This window comes from Protopterus annectens, chromosome 5.part0 (genome assembly GCF_019279795.1).
Source record: "Protopterus annectens isolate FY-2018-M chromosome 5.part0, PAN1.0, whole genome shotgun sequence".
Lineage (NCBI taxonomy): Eukaryota > Metazoa > Chordata > Ceratodontiformes > Protopteridae > Protopterus > Protopterus annectens.
Window position 1 is genome coordinate 1501215157 of NC_056735.1, and position 12979 is coordinate 1501228135.

Consider the following 12979-nt stretch of genomic DNA (forward strand, 5'->3'; position numbering starts at 1 on the left):
TGGCCTTACATATAACCCCCTAATGTTAGGTTGTGTCCATATGTGGCACCTGTCTGTGTTGTAGCAAGGCAGAATAGTGCAGCTGTGCAGGAAGGTGTTGTGAGATTGTGGACATGATGTCTGAATGTATATATCTATATATATATAAATATATATATATATATATATATATATATATATATATATATATATATATATATATATATATATATATATATATATATATATATATATATATATATATATATATATATATATATATATATATATATATATATATATATGTACATATATGTCCACAGATATACATATACACATATGTAGACATATATATAAACGCATATATACAACATCATATATATCTGCACATATATAAATATATACCTAAAATATATACCTATATGCACATGTCTACATATATACAAGCACACACACACACACACACACATATATATATGTAAATACGTGTCCCCTATATTACCACCACAGTGGTGCATGCTATGTGCGAGGGGACAGCACATATAACAATACACACAGATATATACAGCTGTCAGTGTGTGCAACATGGATGGGTATGTCACATGTGAACCCCTTACTGGGACCACATTGCCCTTGTCTGTGAAGTAGGGAATGGGACATGGGGAAGTATGGCAGGTATAGTAGTATAGGTGGTCCGGGTTGGTAGATATAGAGGACAGCCTACAGGTATAGTATGTGACACATGTGCTGGGTAAACACTCTGGATGGTGTGTGGGGTCTGTGATGTGGAAGCCCCATGGGCCTCCATATTGACACAATGGGAACACACCTCCCACCCACTGCTACTGACAACAACAGTCCACGTCCTGAAGGTGCCTGGCCTGGAGGCTGAGCAGGAGGAGCGTGTGGACCCTGTGAATATGTACTGGGTGCCTCAAGGTGCTGTAGCACATTCCACTTGTGTCTGTGGAGCCTGCTATGGAACAGACCCTGGACCTGACCTCGGGGGACAAAATCATGTGTGTGTGTGCCCCAGGGGGTGGGACAACATCTCCTGAGTTGGTTCCACCTGAATGTAGTGCTGGACCAGTACATGAGGAGGCCCCAGGGTGGGCCCAATATGTGATGTGGCCTGGTAACATGGGTAGATGAGTTTGGAGAGGTGGTTCGGCTGGCAAATATTCCCTAAACATGGTATTGTGTCACTGTTATAGAACATATGTGAGCAGTAATAGCCTACACAATCCCGGAACATGTCCAACAGCATGCATAGATATCCCCAATAACACAGAATGTCAGATCTGCAGCAATCACATAGCAAGCATATCACAAGCATATATGGAACCATAGTTGCCCTGACAATGGCATGCAGGTGAATCTTCTGTAACAGGCCAGCAATGATAGTGTCCACACAGGGAACATGGCTACAAACACATAGCACAAAGTGTGGTACAATACAGTATCTGTACCACTGGTGGGTAAGCTGTAGCCATACCTATTGAGTTGTGTGTACAGTTTGCTGTTGCTGATATGGTGGGGGGTGACAGAGATGTGTATTAAGAACTGTGGTAACCTTATTGTATGAGTTGCTCAGACCTGTTTCCATCTTTGTCTTTCAGGCAAGATGTCAGCTGCTGAGAATGACATATTGATAAACCACCTAATCCAGCACTACCCTGTCCTGTTTAGCCAGGCCTCCCATGAGTAGCAGGAGTGGATCGCCCTGTGGCATGACCTAGTCCACAGGGTCAATGATGTTGGACTGCACAACAGCAGTTATGAGCAGGTCCAGTATCATTGTTCTGACCTGCTTTGCAATGCCTGTTGGCATGCTGCTGCAGTCTGGGGGGATCACCTCACAACACGTGCTGAGGAGCTCCTCGCCAGCCTTGTGGCACCTGCCTGTCCCCATAGCCAACAACTGCTGGACACCATTCTGGAGGTGGGTGCTACCCACACGCTGGCTGAGGAGTGTGCAGGTAAGGCCACAGGGCACATCAGTAGACCACTGTTGCATATGCATGCACATCTGTACAGGTAGAATATGCATATCTGACATGTCATAGATATAGTTTGTTGCTGTATAGTAGTGATAAACAGATATGCATATGTGGAAGTATTGTGGACATGTACTGTTGATGTACTGTAATGCTGCACACACCCTGTAGCAATACCACAGGTGTGGCCACTGACTTCGCATCTCTCACCCTCTTATGTAGGTCCCTCCAGTCTACCACCAAGGCAGCAGCCTGTAGCCAGTGAGTATGGTTTATGTTGATGCTTGCAATACACCGGGCATGTAATGGCTATGGTATATTCCATGCACACATCTAACACACCTACCCAGAATGCATGCTGTACATGTGCACGTATTGTTGCTGTTAAATGCACAGCATCACACTGGTGACCATGATGGGGAATTGGAAGGGTATGTCAGACACCTGCAAGATGTCCTGTCATTGCGGAATGTGTTCACAGGGAGAAACATAATGGTGGGAGACATAGCCTACAGTAGGGCCATGTGTGAAACATCACCCATATACAGTGAAACAACAGTTTATATACAAGTAGTACAATGGCGACTGTTACAGAGTTACACTATGGCATAACATATTACTGTGGTCCACATTATCAGCTGGGTCTAGGCTGTAACATGTGGTGTGCAGTGTATGGGACACTGCATACTGTCAAGCATCTGCAAAAAGGCTGAAGGTGGGGAGGCGGTGTCAGCATCACACACCAGTGCACTGCAGCAGGAATCCTAAGGATGCTAGGAATGGCTGTATCTGCACACAGTTAGGTTCAGGAACTTTGGCAGACATAATCCTACCCCCCACAGCAATAGAGACAGCAGTGTGTGAACACCAAGGGATGTGCACATGAGTAGACCTTGCAATCATGCAGATTTGAGGGACATGTGTAGGGCAGACTGAACATACACTGGCAAATGCAGATAACCCATGCTAGCATACCCCTGCCAGGAGTAGTGACTGCTGTAGTACACATAACAATAGGTGCAACAAGCTGTCATGGTAATGGTGTGCACATATATGCACACACTGAGTGTATGCATCATGGTCAGCATCCGCACACCTAACACATTCTGTAAACACTGCATGTGAATGTATAGGACATATATCACATATCGGGCTCATGTACTGTTAATATATGCAGTGATGTGGTCACATCGCAGATCGAGGAAGGGTACTTCATATCAATAAGGGTGTGTACACTTCCCATAGCCACGGTATGCTCTGACAGTTGTCAGTGTAATAGTATTGGATTGGTCATACATGGTCCGCTGATGTTGAGATCTGTAAACCAGACATCAGGCATTCGCAAATGACATCTGTCCACATATCATCCCAGGTATGTGTTGCTGAAAAACACAGGGGCTGTGAGCATTAGAGCTGACATAACTTACACAGTACTACACATTCAGCAATGGGCTGTACGCCTGTGAGCTTTGGTGCACAGTACATGGCAGGGTGCAGAACAGGTGCACAGCAATACTGTGTACATGGGTGCAGTAGTATCCAGGGGAAGGGGCATCCCCTACTAACACAGCACATGCATCACACACATGTATACTGTTGCTAGCATGGATTGACTATAGCTGCACTGCATGCTGTTGTGTACCAGATGGCATGCATGTTGACAGATGGCTAATAGGAGGACTGTGTGTACTATCATTGTGCAACCTCACTTGTATGTGTGTGTCTCAGTGGGTGGTTATTTTGTCTGCATGGTCACTCTGGTAAAGTGAAGGGAGGGTGATGCATGTAGGATGTGTGTGTGCATGTGTGTGTGTGTTTGTGTGGGTGTCCATATATGCACATGTGTGATTGTGGGGTTGTTCATACACCAGTACTTCCCTTTGGGATCATGCAGTACATGGACATGGACTGCAACATGGCACACCAAGAATACTTGTCATGTATGTAATCACAGGACAGCTGATAGTATGATAAAGTCTGCAGCACGGAACATGCATTGGGAGGGAAGGTAGACACCAGATATACCCTTAATATCACATTCAGCAGAGAGGTGACTGACAACCCACATATGCAGCACTACAGATGCATTGGGGAATTAGTAGACAACATCAGGGAGTGTAACCATATATTATAGTTGTCACATGATAGGTTGATTGAGCAGCATATCTAGCATGTACTGAGCAATACTTACACATGACACTCCAGTGTGTGATATTATGGAGTGAACATAGTAGCCCCTAACATATAGGGGCCACGCTCACAATGTCCGGACATACACAGGGTGAACACTGAATGACAGCAGGGAGGCCATGTAAAACTACTCCACTCAGGTCAGGCAGGTAATGGAGTAGCATGTCTTGTGTTGTGATCAGTTGTCTAGGCATTTAGAGGAATGATATGTTAATGAATGGTATTAATGAGTGTATGTTACCAAGTGTGATGCAGGATGGATTAGGCATGGGAATAAACATGGGACTGTCTGTAAAGTCCCGAACAGGTAGGTATTAAGGTGGTGTGTGTGTGTGTGTGTGTGTGTGTGTGTGTGTGTGTGTGTGTGTGTGTGTGTGTGTGTGTGTGTGTGTATACTGTTATGCAATGCTGTTCAGGTCTCAAAGTGCATTTCTTGTTTTCCCCCACAGGTGGTGAAGTGGCTCAGGGTACCTCCAGCATGCACTCTGATGTTGGTGTCCATACAGACACCGAACGTGATGATAGTACTGTTGAGGCACAGGTGGGGTTGTCAGGCACTGAAACAGCACCATCATTTGACATCCCCCTTTTAGCCACCCCAACCCCACACCCAGTTTCAGAGTATATACATACCCCATCACTAGTGGCCACAGTGGAGGGACAGCTGGCATTTGGTGGCAGTGCACAGGAGAGTGTGGTAACCATGCCTACTGTGTCTGGTCACAGCAGGCATAGCCAGATGTCTGGCAAGGTACCACATAGGTAGATGTCCCAGAGTGCTCATGGTAGGGCCACTGGTCATCATGCCCCTGGCAGACGCGACACAGTTTGTACCAGCAGACGCATGTTTCAGGCTGTCATGGCAGTGCAGGCACATATGGAATTTTACACCAGACAGGGAGTGAGGCTGCAGAGGGCTGCTCTCACACCTGCAAATGACAACTTCCGTGAAATGTCTGGTGCCATCAATGCTTATACCGAGCTCATGGATCGATGGTCTGGTGAGATGATGGCCCTCATCGACTGTGGTTTGTCTGTGCCTGAACATATGGTGGGATGCGGCGACAGCCGCGTGGATGTATGCCAGCAATGCCAACAGCTGGCAGTCAACGTGGATGTGCTGAGACACCAAGGGACTCCCGTAGTTGCAGTACCAGCCCCGGCACTTTAGGGGAGTGCTGTCCACACCTCACCACAGCAGGCTATGAGCACGTGATCCTGACAAGTCCCAGGAGGGACCTGGTTCCAGCAGACATTTGTCATCATCAGGGGAGAGTAGCACATCGAAGTACCCATGGAACCCCTGGCAGGCATAGTCCACGTGTCCATGGCCAGAGGCAGGGAACTGCTCACCCTGCCAGGTATGGTCTGCCGCTGTCCATAAACACCTGTGTAGGGCAGCCACATGGCAGAACTGCATGCATGCATACCCACACACTATATGAACACACCTTGGGCAACCCCATACCTACACACACCACTTCACCATGCCTAGTTCACCTAATTACACCCCTCACCCACACACATGGTGTCAAATGTATGGCCCACCCCTGGCCTCTAGCAAACCAACAACACACCTTGTGCATATGATGATACCTGTGCCACATACCTGTCATCCATAACATCGATGCAGGGACAGGTTAATATGGTTCTGATGCACACTGTGACTGTACTACAGTGTACCAAAGTACTGCAGTGTAACATGTTGTCAGGAGTAAAGTTTAATGCATACATGTCAGGTAGTGTAGCTGTCCAGCAATGATGCATTATAACTGTTAGTAACACTGATTAATTGTGGTCTCCATAATGTTATCCATTTGTGTTGTAGGTGTACATGTGTCAGCACGAGGATGGTCTGCAGTCATATTCCACAATGGGGTATGGCACTGTGGTAACACCATGGCTGTGACATATCTGGGTTACAGTTGAACACATGTCACAGGTTTGTCTAACTGTTATTGCCTGTGCCACATGAACAGGTGACCCACTAGGATGTGTATAATTTGTAACCTGATGTTGACCCATCTACATACATGCACAATCTTACTTGGCAACAGTGAGACTAGACCCCTACCTAGGTATTTAGTGCTACTGAAGTGTGTGGCTTTCATTGCACACACCACACAGTGTTTAGGGTGAGGTGTGTTCCAGGTTACATGTTAATTGCAGAACACCCCCAGACATGTGCAATATGCTAATGGGGGATGTAATGGGTGTATATGGACAATACATAGTGTGACATACCCTCATATACACATTGACAGACACATAACAGGTAGACACATGTCTGACAGACCTAGGCCTATCACTGCTAACTAACTTGACCGTGTGTCCAATGTGTTACAGGTATGCTGCACACAGCACATGCATAACTGGGCTGGATTGTGGTATCAGTTACCTGTATGGTTGATGGTGACAGTAGTAACCATAAAGTGGTACATGGGACATATACAGGGTGTACCTTGGTGTAATGACAGTGTACACAGCACCCACATCCCCCAGTGGATATTGTACTCCCTGAAACCCATGATGACACTCTGACATACCCACCATCACAGATTGGAAGTCCTCACTAACATGTGCTGTACAGATGGTAGTCTACAGTTACATTCCACATGTTGGATCATTATCCAGTAAGGGATATATACTGTGACACAGCTCACACACCAGGGATACAACAGGGGGGCCTCAGAGACCAGCTATGCCTGCAGGTGTGCCTGTTGTCAGTACTACATTTAGCACTCTACTCTTTCCAGGGAAAGCACTGTCAACAGTAGTACCACCATGATACACTACATGGCAGTGTGACAGTACGTACCTTGGGCTGCTACTCATGTATGTAAAACATTCACATGGATAACAGTGCTGTACAGGCCTCATATACTTCTGTGTCACGGACATGACACTCACACCCCTTGCTACTGTAATGACAGAGCATAGGTGCATGTATTGCACATGGCATTACATACACTTATTACAGATGTCATTACCTTGCTATGTTATCGGACTGGGTGGTGTGAACTGGTTACCAGGGCTAAGCTATGCATAACAAGTATCAACATTGCTCCAATATAACAGCTAAGCTGATTTGCGCACTGGTAAGCAAAGCCTACACTGTGTAAACGCCAGTACATTCTCCCGTAGCTTAGCACTGCTTAGCTTCGCACAAACCCATGCAAACAGGCTTAAAGCTGCTTAAAACTGCATTAAGCACTCTGTATCTGACATCCTGTGTTCTGCTCAGCAACAAAATGAACAGCTCTTGCAGGTCTTGAGTCCAGGACCCTGTACACTATAGTCACAACACAACCACTGTGAGGGCAGCTGTTGTTTTCCAATATATCTGTCAATAAACATATTGATTAGTATTGAGAAATTGCCTTTACATCCACAATTGTGTAGTACTTGTTATTAATATGACTGTTGCATCATATATGTTGTTTTATCATAATGTACACACATCAGATACATATGGTGAGACACATCTGGGAGGGTATACACAACCGTGATGTTTACACATGACAGGAATATGGATATATACATATACATATGTTGATATATGTCTACATGTACATACACATGTATATTCATACATACGTCTGTATACACATCAGTATAGTGCTTCATATATATGGCCATGTGTACATCTCTCTGTATATACATATATATATATATATATATATATATATATATATATATATATATATATATATATATATATATATATGCATATATATATATATATATATATATGTATATATATATATATATATATATATATATATATATATATATATATATATATATATATATATATATATATATATATATATATATATATATGTGCACTTCCCATGTGTACAGATATACCTATTAATGTTGATATATATGTAGAAATCTATAACTATATATGCATTCATATCTATCCTGATATACCTATTACTGTCAATATATATGTAGATATCCATAAGTATATGTGCAAATGTATCTCTGTCTGTATACGTGTAGACATATATTGCTGTGTATATGTATATATTTGAGTGTCTATAGGTATATATATATATATATATATATATATATATATATATATATATATATGTACATATACATATCCATCTATGTATGTCGATATGTATATGTGTATATATCTATATAGATATATGGATAATTATATATACATATATGTTCACCGGGTCTGCTATTGCAGATCAAAATTACAGTATTTCGAAATACGATAGTAGTGTCCCACTAACGTGAAAGTGCACTTCAATTAAAGTGCACTTTCGCAAAAGTCACTAAGTTGAATGGGATATTTCCTGCACTGTGGTGTGGTAGTGACAGACCTTAGGGTTAGGACTTGGGTTAAGGATAATGGATAGATAGTAGGGCTATCCACTATCCTTAACCCAAGCCCTAACCCTAAGGTCCTTGACTACCACCAAACAAAAACAAAAAGAGCCAGCATACAGTGACCTGAAACAATTTTATTGGTTTAATAACCATAAAAAACAACAAGGGACTCAGACCGGTTTCGGCCAGATTAAATCATAGCCTTCATCAGTGTAAAGAATAAACATCAATTGTTGAACCTTAAGTATACCCATCTGTAATCTCATTGGTTGTGTCTAAAAATATTCATTCAGACCAGGTGGAAATAATCCACCCAGTTTCACAATCCATTTTTTCTCTTTGGTGTTTAAGATAGAATGCCACCCTGTCTTATTCGATCTATTACCTTGTATAATGTCAATAATCATAAAAGAGAACTTAGCAGATTTATGAACCAAGTGATGTTTATAAAGTGCATTGTTAGCCTTCTTATTTTTGATGTTACTAATGTGCTCATAAATTCTGATTCTAAATGATCGAGAAGTTTGGCCAACATAAAATGAGCCACACTGACATGTGGCCAAATACACCACCCAGTCACTACTACAATTGGCAAAGAAATTGAGGTCATAAACCATTGCACAATTTCTGCTTGAAAACTGCTTGGACTTGTTTACCTTGTCACAGTTGGTGCAATGGCTACATGGAAAACAACCAATAAGTGGATCACCTGTCAATGTGTTCTGCAGAAATTGTGGGTGTCGATCCATAGTGCCATGTTTGTAATGGTTAAAACAAGAGCCAAGGTTTCTCCCTTTACGGAAAGAGAATAAACATCTCTCAGGTAACATATTTGCTACTTCATGATCACATTGCAAAATGTTCCAATGCCTGTGTACACTTTGTATTAACTGGTTAATATTCCTGGCATATGTAGTGGTAAACCTAAGGGGTACAGAATTTGTACTAGTATGGTCCCTATAGTTCAATAGATTTTGCCTATCTAAGGAATTGACCAAATTGCTAGCTCTTAAAACATGACCCATGCAATAGCCCCTAGATCTAAACCTGTTGATAAGATCCTTCCGCTGTAGTTGAAATGAAGAATCATTGGAACAGATACGCTTTATCCGAATGAATTGTGATTTGGGGATATTGCCTGCAACATGAGGCGGGTGGAAACTCGAAGCATGAAGGATGGTGTTGTACTCAGGATGCTTCCTGAATACTTCTGTACCTAATGTATGATCGGGTAATCTAGTAATTGAAACATCTAGAAAAGTGATAGTGTTCATATCATAGCGAACAGTAAACTGTAAGCCCCAAATATTATTATTTAAATAAGATATGAAATCATGTAAGCCTTGTATATCACCTTTCCACACCATCCAACAATCGTCCAAGTAATGTCTCCATATATCAATGTGTTCCAAGAAAGAATTGTTATGGCAATCATAAATAATATGTTTTTCAACATAAGCCATAAATAAATCCGCATAAATAGGAGCAAACGAAACTCCCATAGCGGTACCCTTCATTTGCCAATAACAATTATTCTGGTAAAAGAAGACGTTACTGGTGAGGACAAATTTGGCTAGTTCAACCAAAAAAGAATTAAAATTCGGTTGATATAAATTAGCCTTGTCCAATCAAAAGGACAGAGATTCCAAACCCGCCTCATGTGGAATGTTAGTATATAAAGAACTAACATCAAGAGTACACAATAACCAATCTGGCTCCAACTGGCTATCTGAAATAATTTGCAAAAAATTGGTAGTATCATGTAAATGTGAACGTATCAGACTAAGTAACGGCTTCAGATGTTTGGTGAGATATAACGACAAAGGTTCCATGATATACCCTCTCCCTGAAACTATAGGTCTACCAGGTGGATTGATGGGGTCCTTGTGGACTTTGGGTAAAAAATAAATATATTGGGTTACTGAATCCTGAACCATAAACTGTTGTACAGTATCATTGGTAATGATAGCTTCACCCCTAGCCCACAACAGGAAATCCTCAATTTGTTTTTTGAACCTAAACGTTGGATTAATAGCCATGGGGGGTAGTATCTCTGATCCGACAATTGTCTATTGGCCTCTTTGTCATAATCACACCAGTTGAGGATAACAACAGCCCCACCTTTATCAGCAGAAATAATAACAATATTTTTTGTTATTCTGTAGTTCCAAAATAGCTTCCTTTTCAACCAAAGAAATATTGTTAGACTTGAAATGTATATCAGATCTAGAAAAATGAAGATCTTTGAGAATACTGTTTTGAAACTGATGTACCAATGGATGCATAGGTGGGTTAAAGGAAGATTTATGATATACAAATTTGTCACAACTGTAGTTTCCAGTATCACCAAAAAACAATTTTAGATTAAGATTTCGACAAAATGATACCACATACTGAGCCAATACATCCTCAGAAACCATGAAACCAGGTACAAAAGAAAGTCCTTTATTCAATACCGACACTTGAATGGGTGATAGAACAAAGTCAGACAGATTTAAAACATTGTTGTTAACATTGATATTTATTTCTGCATGACCATTTTCAAAAGACTGTATATTGTTTATACTTCCTGTGTTTCCTCCCCCCACGTTGATATCTGGGCCTAAAGGGGTTGGGCCAGATGTCCTTTTGGGGGACGGTGAGCCTGATACTGACTGTACTTCACTGTCAGTACATGATGAGATGTCCTCAGTTGAAGAGCCAGAGATTAGGCTCGATTTTGCATGGGTCATATTTTAAGAGCTAGCAATTTGGTCAATTCCTCAGATAGGCAAAATCTATTGAACTATAGGGACCATACTAGTACAAATTCTGTACCCCTTAGATTTACCACTACATATGCCAGGAATACTGACCAGTTAATACAAAGTGCACACAGGCATTGGAACATGTTGCAATGTGATCATGAAGTAGCAAATATGTTACCTGAGAGATGTTTATTCTCTTTCCGTAAAGGGAGAAACCTTGGCTCTTGTTTTAACCATTACAAACATGGTACTATGGATCGACACCCACAATTTCTGCAGACCACATTGACAGGTGATCCACTTATTGGTTGTTTTCCATGTGGCCATTGCACCAACTGTGACAAGGAAAACAAGTCCAAGCAGTTTTCAAGCAGAAATTGTGCAACGGTTTATGACCTCAATTTCTTTGCCAATTGTAGTAGTGACTGGGTGGTGTATTTGGCCACATGTCAGTGTGGCTCATTGTATGTTGGCCAAACTTCTCGATCATTTAGAATCAGAATTTATGAGCACATTAGTAACATCAAAAATAAGAAGGCTAACAATGCACTTTATAAACATCACTTGGTTCATAAATCTGCTAAGTTCTCTTTTATGATTATTGACATTATACAAGGTAATAGATCGAATAAGACAGGGTGGCATTCTATCTTAAACACCAAAGAGAAAAAATGGATTGTGAAACTGGGTGGATTATTTCCACCTGGTCTGAATGAATATTTTTAGACACAACCAATGAGATTACAGATGGGTATACTTAAGGTTCAACAATTGATGTTTTTTCTTTACACTGATGAAGGCTATGATTTAATCTGACCGAAACCGGTCTGAGTCTTTTGTTGTTTTTTATGGTTTTCAACCAATAAAATTGTTTCAGGTCACTGTATGCCAGCTCTTTTTGTTTTTGTTTGATCAAGTTTCTGTTTTGAGCCGTGCATTTGCCCACCGTGTAGGAGTTTATTTTTTGATGTTACCCTTAACTACCGCACCACAGAACAGGAAATAGGTCCATAACTACTGCTCAGTGGAGGAAATACAATTTCCTGCACTGTGGTGTGGTAGTCACGGACCTTAGGGTTAGGGCTTGGGTTAAGGATAGTGGATAGCCCTAATAGATATCCACTATCCATTACCCAAGCCCTAACCCTTCGTTCATTCTAGTGACATTCGCGAAAGTGCACTTTCGTTGAAGTGTAATTTCACATTAGTGGGACACTGCTCTCGTATTTCGAAATAGTGCAATTGCAATCTACGGTAGTAGACCTATGTCCACCATATGTCCAGAATGGTTTACCTTTGAAAGGTTGAAAATCAACCTGCCGAACAGCCCTTTGTGCGAACCGAAATGACAAAAAACATCATTCCGAACGGCACTGAAGTTCGAAACTCAGCAAATCGAAAAGCAAATTCACTGAGTTTCGAACTCAGATATCAAAAGCACACTGTAATGCAGGGGGAACTCCCCCCTGCACACCACACAGCCCCCCTACTTTAATATTCTAACTCCGAGGATGCACTACAGTGGAGAAGGGATCCAGTTCCCAATCTCTGCTGTAGTGCTCTCGGCATCCACAATGCTGAATCTGCGATGAGTGAATGTCAATGTGCATTCGCTCATTGCACTTTCGATGCATTTGTATTCCGTTAACTGTGATCTTAAAAACATCCTTTCGTGCAACTGTCTTTCGACAAGTTGCATTTCAACATATCAAAGGT